The sequence below is a fragment of the Canis aureus genome, chromosome 36 (genome assembly GCF_053574225.1).
Source record: "Canis aureus isolate CA01 chromosome 36, VMU_Caureus_v.1.0, whole genome shotgun sequence".
NCBI lineage: Eukaryota > Metazoa > Chordata > Mammalia > Carnivora > Canidae > Canis > Canis aureus.
Window position 1 is genome coordinate 6,725,038 of NC_135646.1, and position 27,961 is coordinate 6,752,998.

General features: G+C 42.5%; 1 long non-coding RNA gene across 1 annotated transcript in view; it reads left to right on the forward strand.

Moving 5' to 3' along the window:
* LOC144305860 (uncharacterized) overlaps positions 1–27,961 on the forward strand; it is a 75,341-nt gene that overhangs the window by 5,966 nt on the left and 41,414 nt on the right. The window lies entirely within an intron of this gene.

The following is a 27,961-nucleotide window of genomic DNA, read 5'->3' on the forward strand; positions in this document are numbered from 1 at the left end:
GCGCTAAACCGCTGCGCCACCCAGGGATCCCTAATAAGCTTTTTTTTTTTTAAGATTGTATTTATTATTTATTCATGATAGACATAGGAGAGAGAGAGGCAGAGACACAGGCAGAGGGAGAAGCAGGCTCCATGCCGGGAGCCTGACACGGGACTCGATCCCGGGACTCCAGGATCACGCCCTGGGCCAAAGGCAGGCACTGAACCACTGAGCCACCCAGGGATCCCCTAATAAGCTTTTAATCCAAGGGGCAGGATGATGATGATCATCATCGTGATTCCTCAATTACTTTAACCCTTTTCTTTTGGTTGGGTTCTCTAGCTTCAAAGAGGTGGGGATGCTTAAAAAAAAAAAAAACCTTTTAGTCCTTTTTCATAACTTGCTATATTGATAAATAAAATTCTAGTAACTAACCCTACCCCTTGCTTATTTGGCCTACATTTTTCTCAAATTTAGCTTCAATTCTTTGTTATTTATGCCTTGGTTGGTTTTCATCAGTTATCATCTCTAAGTGACTGCCGTGTGATGTTGCTTGTCAATTATGATCCTCTGGGGAGTAACTCTAGAGAGAGAGAGAGAATTCTATCGTTTCTAGTTCTTTAGGTTGCATTCCTCCCAAAGCACTTTTTAAAAAAATGTGAACTGTGAAACATGCTGAGCTGTTCTGGCTTAAATCATTGGGTTACACATTTCCCTTCTCCTTGTAAGTTGGACAGTTCAAAGTGGGTTGTGAAGATGACCTGCTAAATGTTTGTTGCCCCCCTCAAATAACCAAGTTGATTAGAGACAGACCAGTGTCTCAGATTTTCCTGAAGACCCCTTCATGACCCTTCTGCTCTTTCATGTCTTGCCCCCAAGGAGCCCTTTCCCATCTCCCTCAGAGGGTCTAAATGCTTATTTACAAGACTCACAGAGGGAAGGAAGAAAAAGAACACCAAAATGATGGTTCATTGCTCAGTGCAGCCCCTGACAACAGATCCCCCCAGCTTCCCCTCTTTGCAGCCTATAAACTGCTCTGTAAAAATTAAAAAGCGTGAATTTACAGGGCCCAAGAGGAGCTAAGAGGTAAAGACCCATCTCCAACCAATGGGTCAGGCATGCTGATGAAGCAGGAATATGAGGCCTTGCCAATTTCTGGCCAATAAAATATCTTCCCTGCCTTCCCAGATCCTTGACCTTCTCTTTCCCATGCAAAACTAAGTAGAGACACAAATGAAGGGGAAAGGTCAACAAAAAAACCAGCAAAACAAAGCAAAATACCCAGCATTCCCTGGCTTTGAAGCAAAATAGTTGGGTCACAATGGCCTCCCTTCTGGGCCCTTTATTCCTCTGTGGATCCATTGGCCATCCTGCCTGCTTAAGCGCTTCCTGATTTTCCATTTCAGGGAAGTCTGGGTTGGTCACTAGCAAAGATTGTTGCCAAAAGACTTCCAGCTGGAAATAGAAGCCTAAGGTCCTATGGAAATAGGGGTGATCAAGTGAATCCCTTTGAGGTGATAGAAGAGAGACAGGAAGAGGCTTGAGGGACATGGCTGGACTGTGCCGGCTTTGTGATTGGCAGGCCACTTTAAATATGTTTAAGTCTCAGCTTCCTTATCTATAAAAGGAGGACAGTGGGCTGGAATGGATCTTGAGATTTCTTCATCTGATATCCTCTAGTTCTGAAGCAGGTCTGGGACCAGGGCAGAAGGGGTAGCAGGAATTGGCAGGGAACAAATGGGACAATATGGGACTAAAGCTCTGAGCCTTTGGCTTAACCTGTATGACCACTGTCACCTGCATGTGGCCCATTTATCTAACTCTGGCCAAGATTACAGATCTGTGTTCATATGGCTGGAATGTTTCCAATTCTCTGAGTTTGAGACAGAAAATGAGAGCAAGAGTGGGAAAGAGAGAAGAACAAGATTAAGGATGGACAAACCTGGGTTGGGTAAGAGGAATAACTCTTACAGAGGTACCAAATACTGAGACAGACAAAATTATGATAACATTCCTTGGTTTTTCATTTAAGGATAAGAAGTATCTTCTCTGTAACTTGAGGATGCAGCCAGTTACCCACCCCACACAAACTTCCCGGGCAGGCAATGAATTTGAATTACCACCAATCATCTTGTGGCATGTTGTATACAGGGAGCATAGCAGTGGGGATATTCAGATGAGTTACTGTTTGGGTAATGAGTTGCTGCAGAAACCTGAATTTGATGAAAATAGATATGGCATCCCCTTGACTAAAAACCGCTAGAACCCAGAGAAGGCATCAGTTAAGCCGCTGGGTGGGCTTGGGCTAAAACTAAGGGCTAAATGTTCAAGGTTCATCCAGACCAAGATGTATATGTAAAACAGGGATGGTTCAAAATGGACTTTTCAAGGTAAAAGAAGGTCAAGACAGCCTTCCAGAGATGTACCAACTCCAAGATCCTGGATGCAGTGAAAGAAATACCTGAACTAGAAGACAGGCTCTAGTTTCCTCTGTTGAACAAGATAATCGAAGGTTCAGAAAATAGAAGTAGTTTATTTAAGGCCACACAAATGGTTAACTAATAGGCTGAAATTCATACCCACGTTCATTCACTCCTTCGCCAATAGATATCAAGTATACCTGTTGTGGGCTCTAGGCTCTGCGCTTCAGTCTCCCAACACCTGCCCAATTCTCTTCCTGGTGGATCATGAAAACTTGATTAAATGTAGAAAATTGGCAAAACTGCATACTTCTTTCCTTGCCGAACCTTTCTTCCTTTTGTTGAGATAATGGGTTGGAGAAAAAAAGCATAGATGATAGATGTTTTCCATTTGGACCGAGAGTTGTGATCCTGAGTTAGGGATGAGATCTCTATATGTATTCTATAAATACTCCCAAAGTAGCCTGAGCTTCTTTACCTATGGCCCTTTACCAATAAAGCACTCTAAGGGGCTTTGCAGGGAGTTGGGGTATATCTTAGAGCCAGGGAGACATATTCAGAGGGGAGGTGCAAGTTCAAGCCTTGGAGAAGTGACTCAGGAGAGCAAATCTTTGCTAATGCCCACTAAGTCAAAGTTGTTCTATAAATAATATTTATTGCCTCTGTGGTAAGGTCTTGAGTTTAGTGGTTATGTATTTTTTTCCTTGTTCAGCTTCTTCCTTGGTCGTATATGTCTTCTGCATCCAAAAATGGGCTTTGGAGCTCCCAATGTATACATCTGGGTGTATGTGTGTGTGAGTCTGTCAAAAGAAGGACATCTGAGCCTTGTTATTTAGGGTAGATAGGGCTCAATGAGGTCAGCCGGGGTTTGAAGAGTTCAGGTCAAGACTCCCACTGGCAGGGAACAGTCACATCTTCCAAGCTTACTAGCCAAGTGCACGCTCTCCTGAAAGTCACTGAGCTGAAGATAAACACGGAGCTTGTAACAGCTTTTTCACTTGATGTCCTTTATTACATGTTCCACACTTTAAATTCCTTTGCTTCACTCCTGTATTCTTCTGGCTCTTTCAGAACAAACATTGAAGTGGTGTGTGTATGGGGAGGGGGGGGAGGCAAACTGCTCTTTCCCCTCCATCCTTCCCATCCTTTCTGAGTGACTCACTTCAACTGGAACAATTAATCTTAATCAAGATGGTATGACAGTAGAACGAAGATATCCATAGCAAAGCCCCTCGGTGCCAGAGACTTGGTGAAACAACCAGCTCCTTCCTCGGAGCTGCAGTGGGGGCAGCCTGGAACTATTTGGTTGTTTTAAAAATAACATTTTGCAAAATTAGAGCTGCTCATATCTGCAGGACAGGCAGGAGTTCAGGAGTTGTGAAATGCCTGTGCTTACCACCAAGTGTGAGCAGGCACTTTTAATAGTGTTGGCTGGGAGGTGAAACGGATCACCAGGCCCAAATGATCAACTCCACCTTCTCTGGGGGAGACGGAGGACAAATCATTCCTCGTGTTTGCACTCGTGTTTTTCTCTGGAGAACTCAGAGCTTCCGTGCATGTGGCCTTAGCCATTATCCTCATTTTCTGACAGGTACAATTACTCATCTCCTCTGCTCTCCTCTGCCCATCTCCTGTTTTGTTTTTCTCGGCATGGGTCACACTTTCCAACAAGCCAGGGCTACACCTGGAACTCTAGAAAGGCTGGGTGAACAGAGTGTACTTCTTGCAGACAGCTTAGCAAGTCCTGGGACAACCAGAAGGAACCACTTCATCACCTTAAGAATGTGGTCACCTCTTGTAATTTGCAATTAACTGGTCAAATCCTCATTAACAGGAAGACTACTATTCCTCTCTTAAGGTCCAAGAACTCCAGGGACACAGTCCAAAGTGTACAATCTTATTTCCAGATACAAAACTGAGGGAAAACTGGAGCATACTGTCTACCCAATTACAGATGTGTTGTTTTAGCTCCTTCCACAGGTGCCTTTCTTAAAAGTTCCCCGGGTACAGACTGATTACCTGCACTCTGTGCCCTTGGGGGCCAAGATATGAGGTTTTGAGGCCACACATGGGCACCAGGGTTCCAGCCGCAATGACTGATGATGTGAGAAAGGCTGTAATTAGAGGTGATGAGGTGGTGGTGGTGTCGAGGGAGAGGTTGGTAGAAGGGGTTTCCAGTTCATTCAGGCAAATTCTCTCCTTAAGAGGCTGTGGATCCTTGACTCCTAGCAGATCTCAGCTGGGACCATCCCAGTCTTCCTAATGTTCTAGTCAGGCCACTGTAACAGAATACTGTGCACTGGGTGGCTCAAACAACAGAAATTTATTTCTTGCAGTTTTGGAGGCTGAGAAATTAAAATAAGGATGCCAGTAGATCCAGGACCAGTGAAAGCTCTCTTCCTGTATTGCAGATGGCCTCTTCTTCCCAACATGGTGGAGAGCAGAGAGACGGGAAGCTTCTTGTGTATCTTCTGATGAAGGTACTCATCTGATTCATGAGAGCTCTACCCTCTTAACCTCATTACCTCCTAAAGGCTCCACTGCCTAATACCATCATGGGGAGGGTTAGGATTTCAACATATGAATTTTGAGGGAACACAAACATCCAGTTCATAATATGTCTCAACAAGGTCCCTCGCTCAGGGAGCTCTTCAGCACTTTTCCCCTCTGCATTTTTGTGAAAGGTATCAGGCCATTAAGGTTTCTTTATACTCTTTCCCCAGAGGAATGGGGAAATACACCGGCTGGCCTTAAATTCACAAAACTAAGAAAAATCCAGTTATCTTTCCTATGATCTGCTACCTGTGGCTTGCTACCTTCTCTTCCAGGAGTTTGAACTAATGATTTTCTATATCCTGTCTTATGGTACACACTGTTGTACTGGAAAGAGGAAAAAAAACATCCTTTGGTTGGATTGTGCTCCAGGGCACCCAACAGCCTTCAGTATTATTCACAAGTACTGGGTGCTATATGAACCCAATGAATTATTGAAGTCTAATCTGAAACTAATGATGTACTATATTTTGTCTAATTAAATTAAAACAACAACAACAAGTCATTGGTTGGAGAACAGAAGTCATAATGTAAGATCAGACTCCCCTGGTATCCCTTCATATTGGGTATGTCAGTTCAGGCGCCTATTGATGGAGCATTTTCCAAAGTCTATTTTCATTCATGATGTAGGCACTTCTTGAGCACTGACAGTATTCCAGGCACTCATTGGGGGATATTGTAGTACAGAGAGAAAACATTGAAGGTACCTGCAATAGTTACGTAGTCTAGTGAGGTGGGGTTGTGTGCATAAGCAATCGTGACATAAAATAAAAAGTAATAGGTTTGAGTAGACTCTTGAGAACAGAACCAGATGCAAAAGCTATCATGCTACTTCTTTAATGGGGAGTGCAGACCTATGAAAGGAGGAATGAGGAGAAAAATGTGTGAGGAAGGAAAGGGGAACAAATGGTAAGAAGATGTTCTACGCAGCAGAGCAGGATACCACTTGGTAACAAGTGTAACTAATGGCTCAGTTGCATAGGACTTTCTTTCTAGAAGCCTATGAACTGAACTGCCAGGACCCAGGAAAGTACATGAGGGATTGGGAAAGGAGAAGGGAGAAATAATTCACTGTTTCCTGTCTCTTATTGGCCAGAATTTCACTGCAGGAGACATTAAGTCCCTGCACTTATAGGTTTGTGAATGTATATGTTTCATGGATTCATGGATCTCCCATTGGGTTGAATGCCGCAGTAGCAACAGGACTTCCACTAAAATAGAAGACTAGGGGTTCCAAAGAGAGACATGAAGGAAGTCACTGTTGGATTGTACTCATATGAAATTGGTCAGAGGCCACACAGGGCTGCTTGGTGACAACTGAGGCAACATTGGCCCCCTGAAGCACCCTAGAACTGGGGAAATCTGAGGTGATGCATAATGGGAACTTATCCAGTAACATAAGTATGGTCTAGATAAAGTACTTTGGGGATTTAGAAAAGGAATTGTTTCTTAGAAGCAGACTGGGAGTTGAGGGAAGATATTGGAAAAGGTGAACCCTGGGTGGTTGCAGATGGTTGGGATTGAGGGGTAGAGTTGTGTGGGGTGGGGCTGGGTGGAGGCATCCTGAAAAGGGCACTATGATTGCAAGGACATAGGAGAGTACTGAGGATGAGTGAAGACCAGGCTCTCTTGGCCAGGGAATGGGAAATGTGAAGGGATGTCGAAGGATAAGGCTGAAAATGTAGTTGGAGCCAGCTGGTAGAGCTGGGGTGAGGAGTTTTGATTGGAATCTTCTGACAATGGGAACCATTGGTGCTGTTGCAATAAAAGTTTTAATTCAAGGATTTGAGTCCCTCTTCTTCGCTAATTCTGTTCTGTGTAGTCAGCCACTTGAGCACATAGTGACATTTTAAGCAAGAATATTATGGACTAGATTTTTAGAATACCAGATGTCTATAGAATATACTTAAAAGTTCAGTATACTGTCTTTTCCATTTGCCAAAAGAATGCATTGAGACTTGCAACACATCATAATTGAGATTCTTACTTTTACTGGTTCTTGTATTAGAGTCCAGCGGAATAGGTCTGGATCAGGCATGGGCTGAAACTGAGCTCAGATGATGTGGTCAGGACTCTACACACTCCACTTTCTAACTGTCCACCCTCCTGTCCTGGCTTCAATCTCAAATAAACACCCCTTGGTGACAAGGGCCATCAGTGGCTCCAGGCTTTAGCAAGTTCCAAAATTAACAGTGACTGGAGGAATAGAATGCCCCATTTAGAGAGAGAGAGAGCGAGAGCAAGAGAGAGAGAGAGAGAGAGAGAGAGAGAGAGAGAGAGAGAGATTCTGGCTAGAAGTGGAAATGAAAGAGAATGGTTGTCCACCTCCAAGATCAGAAATGTATTGGCTTTACTGAAATTAGAGCTTAGTTCTCAACTGAGCTGTCTCTTGGAATTGGTGATAGAGAACAGGGTGGAAATAGCCATTACTACTTGTTTTTTATTTTTAAAGTTCTTTGGATAAGACAGCTTAGATTAAGGTTCAGACTTGCTGAAAGAAGTCCTATTCAATGTTTTGTTTTGTTGTGTTTTGTTTTAAAAAGGAGACCATAGCCTTACCCTACATGCAGCATTGCTTATTTCAGCCTTTCTTCTCTTGGGGAACTGAAGTGGGAAGCTTTTCCTCTGCATATTCCATGAGGGGGAACAAGGACTGGAATGTGGCCTTTACTACCCAGCCATTCTGGAAAGGAGCTTAGGCCCTTGCATCAGAGGAGTAGACATAAAAATATAATCCTTTTAGAGAATGAAAGATGGCATGTCACCATTTTGGGTTTTTGTTTCTTTCTTTCTCTCCCCTACTTGAATTAACATGAAGTCAAACCAGATCTTAGAGCAGAATTGGCTGCCACATAATTTAGACATGTTTGCATAACATTCCAAAAATAATTCAATAAGAATAGGTTTTTCTTGGAATTTATCACTGCCTGGCAAATTAGAACCCAAACACAACAACTTTGTGCTAAAAAGGCATGAGACCCAGCAAATGGAAATGACAGTGGCAGAGCAAAAGGAAACCCAACAGCCAGTCGACTTTCATTATCTGTGATGGTGTGAAGCAGAAATAGAAAACAAGAGACAGGAGCAGGGACAGACACAGCCTGTACTTCAGGCTCCCCATCTTATCCCAGACCGGGCAGCAGCTGACAGGCCAAAGTGGCAAGAGAAGGGTATCTTAGGTCTCCAGGAATGGTTCTGAGAAATTCCCTCATGCTGTATTTTTCTGCATCTTCAGCTGAACATTTTTTTTTCCTTTTGGGTTCTAAAGGAGAGGATCCATATGTCTAGAAAATAATAAACTGACAGAAACATATAGAAGCAATGAAGAGTAATTTCTGAGGACAGGGACAGCGCAGTAAAACCTAAATCAGAAGATCTGGAATGATTTTAGTGTTTTCCATTCTCACCGGGACAAGTAACGTCTCCCCTTTTAAAATGAGAGAGGATGGGATGCCTGGGTGACTCAGTGGTTGAGTGTCTGCCTTTGTCTCGGGTCGTGATCCTGGAATCCCAGGATCAAGTCCTGCATCGGGCTCCCTGCAGGGTGCCTGCTTCTCCCCCTGCCTATGTCTCTGCCTCTCTCTGTGTGTCTCTCATGAATAAATAAATAAAATCTTAAAATAAAATGGGAGAGGATGCTAGGTAGCTCTGATCACAGGGAGAATCACTATTAGTGTAGTACTTCATAGCTGGGGGGCATTTTAAAACCCACAGGATGTATATAGGAAACCTCGGTGTAACTCTGGCCCTTTCATAGACGGGGGTTCCTTAGGTACCACTGCTGATAGGCCACAAGCTAAAGTCCTTGTAAGGCCGATTATATGCTCAGATCACCTGCCTGTGGTTCAGTGTGTGGCCATTGGACTCTGCCTCACTTTGGACCTTAGTAATTGAGTGCTATGGGCAAAGGGAGGTCTCTGCTCCCTTAATGTTGGTATCCCCAGGACTCATCACACTTTCCCCCATCTCCCTGGTCACCTCATCCATGCCATGGTGGTATAGTCCTCCAGATGTACTGCCCAGAACCCATATCTTTAGCTTAGACTTCTCTTCTGATCCCCGTTGTCTACTCAACCCCTTGGACTTCTGGCAGCATCCCACCTGCACTTGTTCCTATCTGAAACTGGAATTGTTCTTCCTCTTCTTCTGTGCCACAGGGTCTTAGGTGAGTTCAGGTAACTATAACAGAATACCATAGACTGGGTGACTTAAATAATAGCACTCATTTCTTACAGTTCTGGAGCCTGGGAAGTCTGTGACAATCAAGGTGTCAGCAGATTTGGTGAAGGACTTCTTCGTGGCTTTCAAATGGCCACCTTGTTACTGTGTCCTCACATAGTGGTGAGAGGAAGCTCTGGTGTCTCTTCTTCTTATGAGGCCACTAATCCCATCATGGGGGCTCCACCATCATGACCTCATCTAAACCTATTTGCCTCCCAAAGGCTCCACCCCCTAATACCATCACATGGAGGGCCAAGGACTCAACATATGGATTTTGGGGGAACACAAACAATCAGTCTATAACACATAGTGAATGATTCTATTATCACTTTAGGTGCTCAAGTCAGGCACCTGGAAGGCAGCCTTGCCTTCTCTCTCTCCTTCACCATCTATTTTAAATATATCAAGGTCATTCTGGTTTCTATCAGCCCTCAAATGTGTCTATTTTTCTCTATGATTGCTACCACCACCCTAGCTCAGGTTCCTGTTCTCTTGTTCTGGACTTTGGTCATAGCCATCAGATTGGTCTTACTGTCCCCAATCTGTCCCCTTCTAGTTCCTTCCCCATGCTGTAGCCAAATGATCTTTCTAAAAAGCAAATCCCATCATGTCTCTCTTCTACTTCATGTTCCTCTCTGGCTTCCCCCTGACCTGAGAATAAACTCTAAATTCTTTAGCATTACTTACAGGCTTCACTTCCTCAGCTTGTCCCACCCCTGCCCTCAGCCCTGTTTAGTGCCTTCCATGCACTGTGGTCTCTGTGCTTCAGAGATCCGAATCTTCATACAGGATGAACAATCTCTTCTATGCCTTCGCCGGGCACTTGCCCATTCTTCAGGTAACTTTTACTTCCTGGAGAAAGCCTGCCTGGATTCTCAGTCTTACTTAACTGCAGTGAAAGAGGAATTTCCTAAGTCCAAGGTAGAAACTAATACCAAGTTCTTTTCCTCTACCTAAGTGACTTTTCTACAGAAGGGACAGGCTCATCAAATCTGAACAAAGCAAAAGTAAGTTTTATTGTCATCTCCCGTCTCTAGTGGACCCACTGAAAGGGGAGTGGGAGTCCCTAGCTCGTGGGAAAGAATATTTAGACTTCTGGGCAGAATGCAATCACTCAGTGTTAAGGGCATATGGTGTCTCAGCACTTGCAGGTCACCATAGGGTTTTGGGTCTAACTTGCCTGGTTGGGGGGAAGTTTGGCAGGTTCACCAGTAGCTTCTATCAGCTATAGTAGCAATGACATAAACAATGAGTGCACATCCTCCATGACAGGAGCAGAGAGAGGCCCCTCCCTCTCAGATGCTGAACTCTTCCAGAGCAGCTAGGATTTAGCTAAATCATCTTTTACAGATAATCATAAACATTCTTAAATATTGCCAAAGCCAACTATATTCTAATAAATTCAAAAGTAGTATGCTGGCTACAACACTTTAAGAGAGATATATCATCTTGTCAAAAACTGAAGGCTATAGTTTTAATTGATTTAGAGAACATTCTGGGGACCAGAAGGAGTCTCATTACAAGGTGGCATTTCCCTGAGACAAATGTCCTGAAGGGGGGTATTTTTCTAGGGACTCCTATGAAGCCTCCTTCTTGGGTGGAGCTAAATGCACCTTCCTGTTCTGGGATACCATATATCTGCATACTTTTCCCATCATAACTCTTGATTCTTTGCCAAGGTGGCTTATGTAATACTTCTCCCTCCCATCAGAGCCTAAACTCTGTAAGTGTAGGGACCTGGAGTAGATTTTTTCAGTGCTATTCCCTAGTCCCTGAGATGAACTATGAACTCAGTAAGTTATGGTGGAAGAAGTGCATTTTTTTTTTATTTATTTTTTTTTGCTGCTCTTGCTCAGGACACTGGTGGGAAGGGGGAATAAGGCCTCTGCAAGTGCACTGGCTTCCTTCTGAACCAGACAGAACAGCACTTTCATTTGAAGACAGAGTATTCTGTAGAGAAGCTACCCTATCCTTGGGTTAAGAGCAACAAACAGAAAGAAGCTTGTCATCGTAGCAACCATAAAATGAGGTGGTGGTGGGGGAACAGACAGAGGTGACATTAGAAGCCCATAAAGCAAGGAGAACCTGGTGTGTAGGGTCAGAGGGGAGGCAAGTAGGGCAGCAGACACTTGATCAGTTTCTCTCGTGTCACCTCAGGTTTCACCAGCAATTAGACTGATGGAATATGTTCCAAATCCAAACACCTCATGTCCCTGAGGCCCTGGTGGTCTTGATGAATAACCTCCATTGTGAGGCAGGCTACAGGCACTGCCCTGTCTACATATAAATCATGCCGTCTCTCCCTTCACCCATTCTACCCACCTCACCCCCAATCCCAACCCTTTTACTCCCTTTTGTGCCACAAACTATTAGGAAGACATTAGGTAAATCATCCCAGCAGGAGTAAGACTGCAGGAGAAACACTTCATTCATAACCACCTCACCACTCCCTTTGTAAAAAGCAGGGTGAAATGAAGACTCTAGTGTCCTTTGGAAAAACTCAACATCTGGGAAACATGTGCTAGGAAATGCTGTTTCTTCTTCTCCAAATCTTAGGTAAGATGGATGACCCCACTGTGAGAGGGCAAGAAAGCCGGGCTGGGGAAGCCATAGATTGCTGTTCTCACTCAGCACCCCTGAATATCTCCAAGATGGACCATGGTGTTTGGGGATAGGGGTGGGCCTGAAAAGGAACCACAGTGAACTAAGGCACACCTTAAGATCTTACTTGTGGACCCAGATCCACACTACCAAAGTTGGAGTCCCACTTGCACTACAGCATAGCTATGCGATCCTGAGTTAAGTTTCTCAACTCCTGTAAGCCTCAGTTTTTTTTCTGTGAAATGAGGATAATAATCATACCTAAGTAAAGGGTAATTTGGCATATTGAATAAACTGATGCAAGAAGAGGACTCAGTAGAAGGAATAGCACCTAAAAAGTCCTCAGTAAGAATAGATATTATTAATATTGATTCTTGGTAAAGCATCTAAAGTGGCATGCTTAAAAAATTAATATGAAGACATTCACAGAAATGTTAAAAGAAAATATGACTTCAAGGAAATTTCCTGACTGTAGCAGGATACCTGAGGTTATACCCATGATACATAATTTACTTATCTTTTCTTTTTAATGGCTTAATTGGAAAGTTTTTGAAGCCTTGAGTCAAATACCCTCCCCATTCTATTTATCTGTGTGTCTCTCTTTATCCATCCATCCTTCTATCTTCTATCAATATTATTTTGTAGTTATTTAGAAAACAGAATTGAAGATCTAAGAGAACATCTTAAGTTGTGAAACCAGAATCAAAACCTAGAACCCAGAGTTTTTGTTCTTTTTTTAAAAATTTTATTTACTTGTTCATGAGAGACACAGAGAGGTAGAGACACAGGCGGAGGGAGAAGCAGGCCCCCTGAAGGGAGCTCAGTGTGGGACTCCACCCGGATCCCAAGATCATGCCCTGAGCCAAAGGCAGACACTCAACAAGTGAGCCACCCAGGCGTCTCCAGAGTTTTTGTTCTTTTATCCATTCCTATTTATGCTGATGCTCACTATTCCCAGTGAGCTTTTGAGGCACACAGGGAGGGCTTTCTACATGCCATTTGTACTCCTCATCCTGAAAAGTGGGCATGGTTATTTCCATTCTGCAACTGAGAAAACAAAAGTTTGGATAAGTAAAATGAGCTGACTTGAAGGTCATGGTGGCATTAGTCTTTGACCAGTTGAGCTTGGATGTATCAGATGCCTGAGAAAGTGCAAGGAACTTTGCATTCTAGCAAGAGAAGGGAGGATGAAAGCAATAAGAGGGGAAAGATGTTTGAAGGTCTGTCCACTGATATATCCTGAACATCTAAGAACAGTGCCTAGCACTTAACAGATAGTCCATAAATATTTACTGGGAAATGCTAAGTGAATAAACGGATATTAAACATAGTAAAAAGCCAATTCAAATGTTTTTTTTTTTAAATTTTAAAACTCATGAAAGGCATTTGCATTACTAGTTTGCCTCTTACTAGCATGTTAGTCACTTTCTCTTTTTTAAGAAACAAAAAAGAGTTGCTTCTTTTTCTAGAAGCAACAAAAATTGGTAAAACCCAAAAGGTTTAAGAAAAATTACACTCTATACCTCAGAGATCATAGAACATTCACCTTTTCAATCTAGAAAATCTCTCCTCCGCTGAATTTCTGTGTAATGACACTCTCATGCTTCTTCAATAAAATCATCCCTAAATTTCTGACATCCACTGTCATATTCTTCTGTATTCTTTCCATTGACAGATTCATTCATTGTCACAATTTCTACTACATCCTGTGTGGGGAAGACCCTTAAGTCCCTGGTTTTAGTCCCACCCTTTCCTTCAAGCTTACTACATAATTTTGGTGCTTGACTTGTCAGCCTCATTGTCTTTCTTGCTGGTCAGAAATGGAAGAAATTCTCTTCTCTTCTCCTGGCATGCTCATTTCAGTTAAAGACCTCACCATCCTCCCAAGCACTCCATCCAGAAACTTCTGTCATTAGTGACCTTCTCTCTCCCTGACTCAGCACATCCAATTAGTCACCAGATCCTGGGAATTATACTTCCTCATTTCAGTCCCTTTCTGTCCCTTTCTGAGACTAGTGCAAACTTATACACTATTGTTTGACCAAACATCTTGAAACCCAGCCCATTCCACTTCTCTCCATTGTCCATAGTTTCACATCACTGAAAAATAGTTGGAGCACCTCTCAAGACTCTCGTTATTCAACCTGAACAAAATTTTTACTGATTTCCTCCAACCTGCCTTTATATTATAGTACTAGCATTTCCAAGTTTTCAAGATATGCCTAACTCCTCTGGTCCTGTCTTTTGCTTATGTTGATCCCTTAGCCAAGATGTTACCTTTTTGCTCTTCTTCCTCCTGCAATTTCTGAGCTGGGATAGAAAAGGTGAGTACCACATGAAAAGATTGCCTCCCTGTATCCCCAAATACTGTCTGTCCTCTGAGCCTTATAAAATACCATATTTTCATATGCTTCTTGTCACATCCAAAGATGTGTCACCATTTTAGATGAATATGTTGTGTCCAGCCTACTAGCTGTGAGTCCTTTAGGATCTATACCTGGTAAATGTTGCGGAGGAGCCAAAGACTGACATGATACCTCACACTTGTGCCAGATTATTAGTTTTTACCCCATCTCCTCTTTTCCCTCTTTCTTTACTTCTTTCTTCTTTACTGAAGATGGACTTTGGCAAGATTTAGTAGATGTTAACATAGTAATTCATCAAAATTTTCCTAAGAGGCAGAATTTATCAGTACAAGGACTAGTTCAAGTAGTTCAGCACTGTGAGGGGGACATGAACATGAAGCATAAGAGAAAATGAAAATTAAGAGGTTCCATGGGAAACAAGGACACCTCAGCTGAGGTCTGGTGTCTGTGATGTCATCAATATAATTTTTAATGATGTGCATTGATGGATGTTTCCCTCAAAGATGATGAAATCACTTACTGATAAGGTATATCTCTTAATTCTCATGAGCTGTACATTAGGCAAGCATCAAACACTAAGTTGCATGCTGATAAAGCTGGAACTGGGATATCCCCCTCCACACCCCCGAATCATTTAAAAGTGTGTTTACCTAAAAAGTCACAGAAATCCTATGTAGTTTAAAGACGTAATGATTTCCTTTGCTCACACTGCAAGAAATTCAGAAGTAGGCACACTAGAAGTGGGTATGGCAAGAAATGCAGAAGTGGGCACGCTGTGGATCTGAGATGTATCAGGAACCCAGGCTCTTTCTCTTCTTTCTGTTTCGGAGCATTTACCTTCTGCCTTCTTAGTCACATAGTGTCTGCTGCACCTACTAATTCCACATCTGTGTTTTAGGCTTGAAGAAGGCTGAGAGCCAAAAGGCTTTACTTGAGGCTTTAACTATTTATTCAGACATTCATTTATAACATGTTGGCTGGATTTATGTCACATGAATAATCCAGGCTGGATGATGATTAAGAACATCAAGTAGTTGACTATCTAGCCTCTTTTACATAGGAAAGCAAGAGAGAAGTTGGTTAGAAATGATTTTTAATTGAGCCAAACTATTTTGGTTATTATATCCTCTGACTCTCCTCTACCACTATTATGGTCTTTGGAAACAGTAACATGCATCTAGCTTGCATGTTAAAACTGCATAGTAAAAACTGGGTTCTGGGACATGTATGTATGTCAGTATGTATTTGCATCCCTGCTCTAGTGCTAGGTATTTTGCTTATGAATCCATTGGTATGTGTTATGATAACTCTATTTGTATCAAATTTTCTTATACATTAAAAATAGGGACATAAGAACTTGGCTTTCAGTAATCTAACTCTGGAGACACTAAAGGAATCACCCCATTCCACCATGACCCCATAGATGCTGAAAGAACACTGTTGAGGAATCTGAGAGTCCTGTCATGTGAAACTAAGCACCACTATTTTTTTTAACAAGTGGAGAAGATATTATTTAGACTTTAAGAATCTTGTCCTTAAAAAAGAGAATGTTGCCCTTCAATTTCTCTGGGTTATAATGTAAAGGGCAATTTGAATTTTGGGCTTTAATTCTCCCTGGACGTTTAATACTGGGAGGCAGTTAAATTCAGGTTTGAATCACTCTTATTCTACTTACATCATATTTAAGATTGTATTGCCGTTAACTTTTGATGAATTGTGTTAGGCATCTCGGCCAGTGACAACTTGAGGTGGGATATAGGCAGGGAAATGGATTTCAATTCTGGGATATTTAACTGATGTACCATTCATATCCATTTCAGAGCCTTCCAGAACAAAGGTGAAACTGTCTTCCGTGATCCAAGGGGTCTACTACACATGGAGGGGAGGTCAAAACAGGGAGAGACTTCACAAAGTGGGAAGTAGAACTGCCCTGAGAGATTCCAAGGGAATAGTCTAACTCCTGGTAGACCATGAGTTCCTTAACAACCAATGGTTTACAAGAACAAAATCTTGAGAGTGTTGGAGGAAATATGCTCCATTCCTCATGTTTTCAAAAAAGGGCGAACATTTCCACCTCATTACTCAGAAAGGAAAAGTAGGGAAACACTCTCCTCTCCTTCTCCACCTTTGTCTTAAGTGATGTGTGATTGGGTTTTAAGACATAGGAGCCTGTGACTCAGTCCCTTCTGAGTTTTCTTTTTCATGGGCCTTTGCCCTTTCTTTCCTACTGAGCTCATGAGGGTCAGAGGCCAGATGTGACTAATTACTAGAAGTTGTGCAGGGGACACACTTTCTCTTGACTGCTGGGGCTTTAGTGGCTGTGAGGGAGTGAATGTGGGGAAGGGATTATTTTCAGCAGACCCTCACACTCCATTGAGAATAGGTCCTAAGCTCTAGGTCTGAGAACTGAGAAGTATTTAGAAGGTCAGTTGTGGCCATGGATCCAGGCCATAGTTTCCAAAGTAGTTTTATTAGCCATCAGGCTGATGTTTTTCTCTCCCCATCATCTGAGTCCTGCGTCTAAGTTTCAGTTGGTGCCAAAGTGAGGTGGAAGAGATGACATTAACTATCTTCTCTAAATCCCCAACAAATATTAGCAAGAGAAATGTTTGTTGGTTCAGTAGAACATTCTCCCTGAGGGATCTGACCAGCCACACTTCCAGGGTGAAGCCTGCGTGAATTCTGTAGGGGACAGATAGAGTTGCACAAAGACTGACTGGGTCCCTAGGGAAAGGAAGAAGGAGAGATGCCCAAGAAAGATGGGATCTCAGGTTGTCCCCTGGGGGAAGACTCTGTATAGACTGATAAGTAATTCAATGAAAAAGCAGAGAGAGTTTTTTTGTTTGTTTGTTTTGTTTTGTTTTGTTTTGTTTTTAAACAGTATCTGGAGCTACCTGGTATTTGTGAATGATTCATAATAACATTTTCTTTCTGGTGCTGTATCAGACCTTCATAGCTTTCCAAATATCACAGGAATTGCTAATGGGATGCATATATCTGAGATAGTTAAGAAATATCTATTAAATGCATTAAATGAATATGAGGATTTCTATTTCATAGAATTAATAAGAAATCTAGCATACACACACACATACACACACAAAGACAAAGAAAAAAAAGACAAAAAAAATCTAATAGGAGATGATTGGAAGGAAAAAGAAAAAAGAAAGAAAGAGAAGAAAGAAAAGAGTGAAGAAGGAAGAGGGAAAGAAGGAAAGAAAGAGAAAAAAAGATTTTATATATATATATATATATATGATATTTAGTGGCAATTATTACACTATCAAGCTGACCTGACACCTTTATATTGAATACTTTCATATTAAAGTCTTTCTTGCAAATTGTTTCATTGTTACTTCAAGCCTGAGGACAATACCCTAGAATGACCCTAGGTGAGACTGCAAATACAGGAACATTCAAAGTATTTCCTTTGTGTTAAATGGAAAATTGTTAGGGTCACAGATGCCAGGATGAAGGATGGAAAAGAGACAAATCTAATCAGGAAATGCGAAAGCTAAGATTTTAGCAAATTAACTCACCCTGATGACTCATCCCAGATGTATTAAGTTTTCACATTTTACAGCCTCTTCATTGAAAATACTAAATACCATCTGTCTCCAACAGAGGAGTTAATGTTAGTCTTAAAGCCTTAAAGTTCACATTTCCTAATTCTTTTGTTTGGAAATAAATAACCTTTATGTTGCAGTGACATGGTCTCGGGAATGTAGTTTCTTTGCCCAATTGGGAGGAAGAAATGCAAAAATTACCAAACTGAAATCTCAGGTTGTGAAATGTTTTGTGGGTCAAAGGTGGTTGGTCCTGTGTACAAGCTGCCTCCACTGGATTCGTCCCTGGGATTCTTTTTAAGATTATGTTCCTTGCCTTTTTAGCCAAATCTCAGTTCTTGCTAAAGTTGAGCCCACGTGCAACACAGGAAACGGGAAATACCTGTCTGGTCCAATCATGATCCTTGGAAAGTGCTTGCAAAGGACAAACAATGGCCCTTGCATTCATCCCGACCCCTATACTCAACAACACTTTTCTTTTTTTTTTTTTTTTTTTAGTAGAAAAATGCTATTTGGTTTGTGTGAAAATATTTGGCTTTGTACACTTTGGGCGCTTCAAGTAGGAATGGGGAAAGTTATAAAGAAAATTCACTGAAAATCTTTTTCACCCAAGGATAAGAAGAATGATAAAGTGTAATTAAAGGGAGAAAAGACTGGCTCTGCTCTTGGGATTCCAGGGACCCAACTACAGACACAAAGCTATACCGTGAATTTGATGGGGATAACGACTGGGTCTCATTCTAAGGTTAGATTCTGGTTCCAAGCTAGTCACCGAGTTGCCAGTGACCATGTGCAGGTGACCTCCTGCCCTGGGCCCAGAGTTTTCCTTCTTCAAGTCTGGAAGTAGGACTGAGAGGGCCTACGGCAATCTACAGATCACACTGAAGCAGAATCTTGAGTACAAAGGGAACAAATTTATGCATGGACACATGGTTTTTGGTAAACTGGATTGGCAGCCCTGAGACAAGTGCTCTGAGAGCATTTATTTCGCTTTGTCCCATGCTCGTACTTCAATTCTGGTGCTCCAGGCCTCCTGAAATTGGGCTCCAACTTATCTTTCCAATTTCTGTTACCACGTCTTTCCTGTGCCTGGGTTTTTTCTGCAAACACCTTTTATGTTCCTTTCCTGGCTGTTTATGCTACCTTCCTCCTTTGCTCACCCAAATCCCACTTCATCCCCTAATCACAAATGAGGTTTTCAGTACATCCTTCCTGACATCTCCTTGCTTAACCTTTTCTAACAATTTAATACGACTTATCTTCCTATAATCTAGGGTATCTGAGCCTCGGCATTATTGATATTTTGGACCAATACTATTTTGATGTAGGAGACTGTTCTGCTCATGGTAGGACATCAGTAGCATTCCTGGCCTCTACCAACTAGAGTATCCCCCTCTCATCCTACCCCCAAGCTGTGACAGGTGACAATGTCTCCAGAGATTGCCAAATATCTCTCAGGGGCACAAAATCACCTTCAGTTGAGATCACTGCTCTAACCCTTCACCCTCCTCATGATATTAATGGGTTCAAAACCATGCAGACCTAAATTCAAAACCTGGCTCCGTCACTTCTTACTCCGTGACCTTGGGAAAGTTACTTAACCTCTCTGGACTTTCATTTTCTTCTGTGCAATGTGAAGGTAATAGTTTCTGGCCGGCAGAATTGTGAGGATTATATGAGTTTTAGGAGTAATTCAGACATGTTTGGGATTGTGGATTGTCTGTTCCTTGGGAACAGCCCTCCAGAAGCTGGTTTGCAGTGGGTCTGAGGAGTCTTTTGAGAGAGAATCGCTTCTCAAGGAAGCACTTGGACTCTTAGCAACCACCACACAAGAAAATACTTATGTAGTGCATCCATCAGTGGTCTAGGTGCATTGGATACAGTATATAAATTAATCTATAGCAAAACTTAACAGATGGATGGAGAGTAGGAGTGATCCTGAGAACACCTTGGTGATTCGCATGTAAGTGACATTAGGTACTGTCCCTGTCATCCATGCCTGGGTTGCTGACATTGAGGGCAATGTGACTAAATGCTAACACAGAAGTTTAACTAAACACCATGTTATTTGTCACACAAGTGTCACTCATGTGGGACCTGTTTCCTACTCCTCCCCCAACCCCTCACATGAAGAGAAGGGAGTTAAGTCTCCACCTGACCAAATTTCTTAGTATATATGTCACAAGGAGGGCTCCAGTTGCAAGGGAGCGGCTGAGGGGCAGTGTCTGAGCCATGTCGGTGACTGAGTTCCCTGGGGGAGCTCTGGTGCTCCCTGGAGCAGAAGGGCAGATGGAAGGCATGTGCAGGTGGAGGGCAGTGTCAGCACGTCAAGTGTAGTACTGCCTTGCTTGGGCTGATGGTAGTATGGCCTCCTGAGGGAATGCGCCATGCCCAGTGGAACAGAGTAACTGCAAGCTAAGCCCTTGTGGAAGTATCCTGGGGACTCCGAGAATTCTTCAGCAGCTGAAGGGTGCAACAACCCTGGGAGATTGGAGTTACTATAATCACTATAGTGCAGATATTATGCATCTACCTATTACACATCTATTAGAAAATGTGTCTGACACCCAGTATGGTGTTAGCTCTACCCTTCGCCCTTGAACTAGGTGGTGATCTCCTGGCGCGGTTGAAATCATCTACCATCTTCACTTGCTGTAGGGCCAGCCTGGCTTGGGAGGATGTTATTCACCGTTTCCATTGTGTGGAAAGAACTCTAGCAATCAATTTGCCCATCAAGTAGACAGCAAAAACCATATTTACAGAAATGCTCATAAGTGTTTCATCGTAAGCAGGGAAGTAAGTGACCTAGGTACCCTGAGGGCCGTTTCATGCTGAGCTTTGGCTTGGTGCAAAATGGCAAGATGGTGTCAATGATGACATCTGTAACTCATGTACATTCCTGGACTTAAGAAGACCTCCTGCAGGCTCTGGTTTTCCATGTTGATGATTGACTTTGGGAAATGTTAGTGCAGACTCAGGCACCAGCACTACCGAATCTTTTACTCATATAGATTGGTTCAATTTTATTCACATACACAGATGTGTCATTTGATTATCACTAGCACAATTCACCAGACACTTCAGGCTCTCTGCCTTCTGGGTGAATAGTAGGATTGCACTTCCCAGTGATCTGTGGATTGGGATGGCGCCATGTGACCTGTGCTGACCAATGAGCTGAGAGTGTAAGCGATGGGTGTCACTTCTATGCTAAAGTATTTAATTGTTGGTATGAAGCCACTCAGAGTTTTCTTTCCCTCTGCCACAGTGACCAGCAGTGCCCCAGACGGCAATTGCTTCATGGGGCTGGATCCTATTGTGCGGGTGGTATGGGACAGAATGTACAGCCAAAACACAAGGGAGGTGTAGCATGAATAAGAAATAGATATTTGTTTTTTTGTTTTTTAAGCCACTGATATTGGAGGAAAGGGAAGGATTATATCATGGCACGACTTGGCTGGTACTGAATGATGCATATCATGTAGCTATAGGTCTAATATTGCCTGAGCACCTTCTTGTGCCATACACCATGTTAAGCTGTCAGAGAAAGGTATGAAGTTATCAAACCTAGAACTTACGACTAAGCCATCTCTTCCATTCCGATGAAAGACCCCAGACAGCTCCAAATTCTGTAAAGCATAATTCAAAATCTTTTATTTTTACTCTCCCATTTACTTCTAATTTCCACTGACCACACTGTAGTTGCCTGGATATTAGAGGGTCTGGAAGACCTATTCTCAGTGTATATCTACCCTAATATATCCTCAGGCAAGAGAGCGTGTGTTTAAAGATGACAGAGACCCTGGAGTGCATCCAGACCACTGGTGTCAGGAACCTCACATTATACCTCTATTTGCATAATGATACCTTACTAGGACACAGTGACTTTTATTTACTTCAAGGCGCTGTCACATAAATTATCTCACTCAATGGGCTGGTAGTTTTAATCTGACTGGCCTGGTTTTCATTACAAAGGGAAAGGTCACACAGCTAGCTGGTAGTGAAGAGCTAGGATCCTTCCAGATCTTTTTATTTTTTCACTCGACATGGTTCCAAGTCCATGCTACAATGCAGGGTGCCGGGCCAAGATGCCAGCTACCACAACCCAGGGCAAATGGAGTATGTGGAAAATATGTACAGATTTCATGCTCTGACACTTACCACCTACCTCTCAACAAATCTTCCTGCTTAACTTTAGCAAAATAGTGTCTTTGAGTGGAAAAAAAAAAAAAAGAAAAAAAAAGTGCGGATCATCATGTCTGAGTATTTGAAGGTCATTCGTCCTAAAGCTGACCTTTAACCCCCTTCTTTTAACCAGATTGATCATCCAATCTGATCTCTTATAAAATTCATGACCAAAGTGCCAATGCCAGTGCTTTTGTCATGAAACCAAAGGGTTCACTTAAGATATATAAAATACTAGACTTTTGACTTATTCTGGTTTGATATTTTGAAATACTGGCCCATGTCTTGCAAAAACAAGTTCTTCTTTCTTCTTGCATTCTCCCTGGCTTCCTTACTCTGTCGCTCTGTTCCTGCTCATCTGTTTCCTCTCCTGCTTCTCTCCTCCCCTTCATTCCTGTCCCCCTTATGAAGGTATATAAATAGTCTCCTGGGCCACAGCAGGATCTGGGTTTCGAAACATGAGCTGAGCCAATCTCCCACTTAGCAACAGGGTCTCTTTCACAGAATTCTTGACAAAAGTATTTGGCCTCTGTTTAAAGTGTTCAGTGCTCCTTCGTTCTCAAAAGAGCTCATTCTAATGATTGATCATTTTAGTAATTACATAGTTCTCCAGTTTTTAATATTAGCGAGATAGGAAAGAGCATACAGGCTGTTTTGCGGGAGACGCTCAGCTGCCTGGTAACTTCGCTATGTTATTTTCCAAGAGTCCTTGGGCAGAGCGAGTAGCTCGCGCATCTCCCCCTCCCAGGCAATGAGTCTCTGATTTTTAGAAACCACAAAGGCTCAGTGTTTGAGACCACTCTTAAGGGCTTTAGTATGCATTTTGAGTTTCAATAAACTAAAGTGAAGTGGGCCCCAAATTGAGTGTGGTATGCAAGAGAGGGCAAGTTTCAAAGCCCTGAGAGAAGGACAGTTGGCAGCTGTTCTCTGAGATTCTCTGCTTCACCCAAGAGGGTACTTTTTGATGACCTATGACCTCCATACACTTCTGCTGGCTGGCTTGCGAATACCCCTGGCCTCTCCCGCATCACTGCTTCTGCTCCTTGCTGTTCCCTTTGCCTACATCTTTCCAAAGCTTCTCGTGAATTACCAACCTGGGCTTTTCTACCCTCTACTAGAACAATTGATATTCTTGCCTCCACTTCCTACCCATCTCACAGTAATAGAAAATTCTTGCCAGTAAGAAGGCAAGAACTAGATATGACTTATGTTTTTAAATCCCTGCCCAGCACCTAGCCCAGTGCCTTGGCTTCAGAATGGGTCTGCAGTCCTAGAAAAGAGAGTCCGTGCCATTTATGGCCTCATTTATTCAAGGTGAGGTCACTCTGATAGGAATTTCACTCCAAGGAAGTAAGTCCAGCCCATCACTCACTGTGAAAAAAACCACAGCTCATAAATCAGCCCGGGCATGTTGTCCTTCCAACGCAGAAGCCTTTAGGCAGAGGACAAGCTGCCTAACCGAGCAGGAGTAGGGGGTGTTACGGAGGAGTGGCAGCGAGGAAGCTGTTGCATGAACTTCCCTGAACCTCTTATGTCACTGACTTGCCAATAAATTGGCTTAAAAGACAAACAAACAAACAAAAAACTAACATGCCCAGGCCTAAATCTGATCCCTCCCCAGAGAGACAGGAACATCAGGCTGCAAGCCATGCCCACACTGCACCCTCTGGTGTGACCTCAGAGGGCAGGGCCAGGAACTGAAATCCTGATTTAGGGGGAAACAGAGCTGTGTAAACTGTGCCTCTCCACTCGTGAGTGATGCCAACATAATTTAAGGGTGACATTTACCTTCTTCTCCTGGCTCTGGTGATAGCCAGGGTGAAAAGCAGAACAGGACAGACAGGAATGAGGGTTAGCATGTCATTGGTGTATGGGATGTTCTCAGGGTGCGTTGGGGTGGATGCAATTTCCAAGACAGTCGAGGCAGCCCTGACAGCTTCCCCACTAGTGACTGAGAAAACTCTGTGGGGCTATGTGCAAAGGTGGAGTGGGTAAGGTAAGAAGCTGTCAACAACATCCCTATGTAGTATCTTCATGCTACTGGAGGAGCTTTCACTTTTTTTTTTTTTTTTTTTTTAAATGATAGTTGTCTGGTAAAATAGAGAAAAAAGGCTGTGCAGGGATATGGAAGCCTCAGAAACCTCACCTGACTGTGCAGGGGGAGGGGCGGCTGTGAGCAAGTCTGCCACTCCCAACACATGGCTCCGAGTCTGGCTCCATCACCCCTCATTCTCTGTAGAGTTCTAAACCCACAAATAGCACTTTATGATATGTTACCTTACAGTAGAACTGTCCGTAATTACATAATTCACATAGTAGCTTAATCTTTTAGTAATTCAAGATAAGCCTTTTTGTCCTTAAATGGTTGTCAATGTCTAGAAAGCTTTCTGATGTTCTCTTTTGTGCCCCATCATGGTTGACATAATTCTGGGCACTACCCCGTGGGTATTTGTGAACAGGCTCCGTAAACAGCTTTATTACCTGACGTTGATAGAATTGTCTAATTTTTATTCTGCTGTGACATACGAATGAAGTCTTCTTTATTCTTCTGTGACAGTCTTCTGTGACACTTCTGTGACAGTCTTCTAAGGGCTGATAGCCGAAAATAAGAATGAGCATGGACACTAGCCATTATCCTTGTAACCCTCTCTATACAAGTAAATGAAGGGACAAGGTCATGCTGTTAAAAGAGATGCATGTGAGTGGCTTAGAGTCCTGCATTGGTCCAACCCCCAAGTGGGTGGCCTACAGTCAACGGAAGCACAATACTGATAAGAGCTCACACTTATTGGGCACTTAGTATGTGCCAGACATGTCCCAAGCTCTTTTTATGTTTTCACGCATTTGATCCCCACAACAGACCCTGCAATTATAACTGTGTCAGAGAAAGGAAATTCTGAGGGAAGTTAAGCAGCTGGCTTCCATGGACCGGTGGGCCTGTCTCTGAACACAGGGAGCCTGGATTCCAAAACCATGCTTTTAATCACTGAGCTGTACAAGAAAAAAATACGTCTGCTCACATTTATACCCTATCTCTTGATCTGTTTTAAAATAGATATGGAAAAAAATTGTTTTTATTTCATTGCAATATGGGGAAATTTCGTTTTACTTTGCTTTCTCAACTGAAATGTTAGGCCAAGCACAGGGTTGTTGTTGGCCATCAGTTTGGCATATAGAGCTATCGATTGGCAGCTTGGATCCATGCATGCAGAGAACATCTCTGGGAAGGGATGTACTGATTAAAGATGAAATGAGGCTGATGTACTGCTCCTGGGAAAAGATTACATGTGCCTCACAATGGAACAGTAGACATGACCATAATTAATGAAGCAATAATCACTTTTGGGCTTATATAAGATCTGATTCTTTGGTTACAAGTGTTTCCATTTGAAGAGAGCTGGAAGGACCCTTTGGCCTGTGGTACATAATCCATAAAACTGTTTCATCTTCAGGTGGCAGTTATGCTTGATCAATTTATCTGTCATTTCCAAAGAGCTTCTGAGGCTTTCTTCTTCCTGTCTTTGTGCTTTCAATTGGTTTTAATCAGAGGCAAGATGCTGATTCAGCTTCTAGCCTGGATTTATTCAGCTGGTGCAAGGAGTCAGTTGGAGGGTTACATTTACATTTTTATCACTGTCTTTTTAAGCCTGAATAATTTATCTTGTTCTTCCTAACCCCTTCTCCCCCCTCATTTTGCAGAACCAGAGTGAAGTTCTTGCTTTTGGAATCAAACTTATTTTGGATATGCCTGTCATTTCTTGTGGGCTTCGGACACCATCCCTTTTCCATCAAGGCAAAGTTTGGGGAATCGCTTCTTGGCCTCTTGGCTGAGATCAAGTGTAGGGCAAAGTCTGAGAGAAACCTTTTTTTGTTTTCCCCACTGACTGATTCATGTTAGATTTGTCAAGATTTCTTGGGTTCCCCTTTCTTTGCATGGCTTCCCTTTCTAAGCGTGTGGATTCTGCAACAATTAACTGGTTACTAAATGAAGATTGCTGGCTAGGAATATATATTTTTTAGAGATGTTTTAATTTATTCATGAAAGACACAGAGGGGAGAAGCAGAGACACAGGCAGAGGGAGAAGCAGGCTCCATGCAGGGAGCCTGATGAGGGACTCGATCCCAGGACCCCGGGATCATGTTCTGAGCATGACTGACCCTCAACTACTGAGCCACGCAAGTATCCCGCTGGCTAGGAATCTGATATGTTCCTTATAAATGTATTTTTTTTAAATGAAGAGTTCAAAAAATGACAGTAAACTCTAGGGACATAATCTTATAGAATTCTACACGGGGGCTTCTTTCTTGAATAATTTCACTGTATAAAAGTAGAAATAATAGTCCTGATAGAGTCAACAAATTATGTTCATGGAAATAAATGCTCCCCATTGTGCCAATAACTGAGATATTATAGTTTATATATGCATGAACATGCTCAGGTGCACACTGGTGGAGTAGATCTGAATGAAATGATCACGTACTTTTGTCAGTTAAGAAACAGGGAGGAATAAACACATATCCATGCACACACACAGCTCAAGCCAAGACATTTAGTGTATAATAGAGAGACATGAATGCTAAAAAAATCACTACTTAATTTATTATTTTCTGAAAAAATTCACCTTAGGTTTGTTAAAAAACGAGCTCTTTTGTATATTTAAAATGGGTGTTGAATTACTAAAACCTTAAGAATCTCTTGATCTTTTTCAGGGACCTGCTTTAGGGTGAGAGCTCATTAGGATTTATGACTCCAAGGGAGTACTAATATTCAGCTGAATTTAGCTGATGTGTTTCCTTCCCCACCACCCCTAGGCACAACTTCCCCAGAGGCACTGAAGCCTGGAGCACATGTGGGAAGAGAGATTCTCACTTCTCACCAATCACGGATTTCTGAGTATAAAATTGGAATCCTTTCTGGGGGAGATTAATAAATGACCAACAATGGGTTAATTTCACATGTCAGCTTGGCTAGGCTGTGGTATGTAGCTGTTTGGTCAGACACCAGTTTAGATGTGGATGAGTGTAGTTAACATGAAAATCAGTAGACTTTGAGTAAAACAGACGACCCTCCATACTGTGGGTGGGCCTCATCCAATCAGTTGAAGGCCTTAAGAGCAAAGACTGAGTTTTCCCAAAGAGGAAGCAGTTCTTCCTCAAGACTGCAGAGTAGAAGCTCTGCCTAAGTTTCCCCACCTGTTGATCTGTCTTGAGGAATTCAGATTTTAAGATGGCATTATCAGCTTTCACTTCTAGCTTGCCAGCCCCCACTTCAGATTTTGTATTTGCTAACCACCGTAATCATGTGACTAATTCCTTAACATCTATTTTGCCCTCCTTCCCCACCCTCCTCTCTTTCCCTCTTCTTCTCTCTCCTCTATCTTCTATTGGTTCGGTTTCTTTGAAGGACCTTGACCAATACAGATGGCAGGCAATCCTCCTCCTTGCTCCCCAGGTTGGTGACACCCCAGCTCAACACACTCTACAGTCCTTTTAACAAAAAAATTTTAGTGCACTTTTCCATGGTCAGATCCAAACTGCAATTTATAGCAGTTGATTTGTAATGGTAAAGAGTGAGATTTCTGCCATTCCCAATGATAAATTTCAACTCTGGCTTCCTTGGACTCAGTTCACAGACCACCTCTTCCATAAAGCCTCCCCTGAGGAATCTTCCCCATCCCTAGCCTGTGGCAGGTTCCCCTCTTCTCTGTTCCCATGGCCCCCTCTGCATATATACTACTTCATCATGTTTAGCATGCTGTTTTGGAATTATTTAAATATATCTTTCCTCTCACTAATCTGAGCTCTGTAAGCCTGGGGTTAGAGTTTACTTATCCTTATATCTCTGGTAGATAGCATAGCATTCCCACAGTGTAGGTGTGCATATATTTTACCCTATAAGTGAATAAATGACAGTTTTATTTCATGTCATCCCTAGAAGGTTTGCTCTATATCTCTAGAATGCATGGAAAGAGTATAGACATTGAGTCAGACACTTCTGTCATCCGTTCCAATTCCCTCAGCATCTAATCTTGGACAAGTCTTTCAATGTCTTTGGCATCTTCCCTAATTTTTA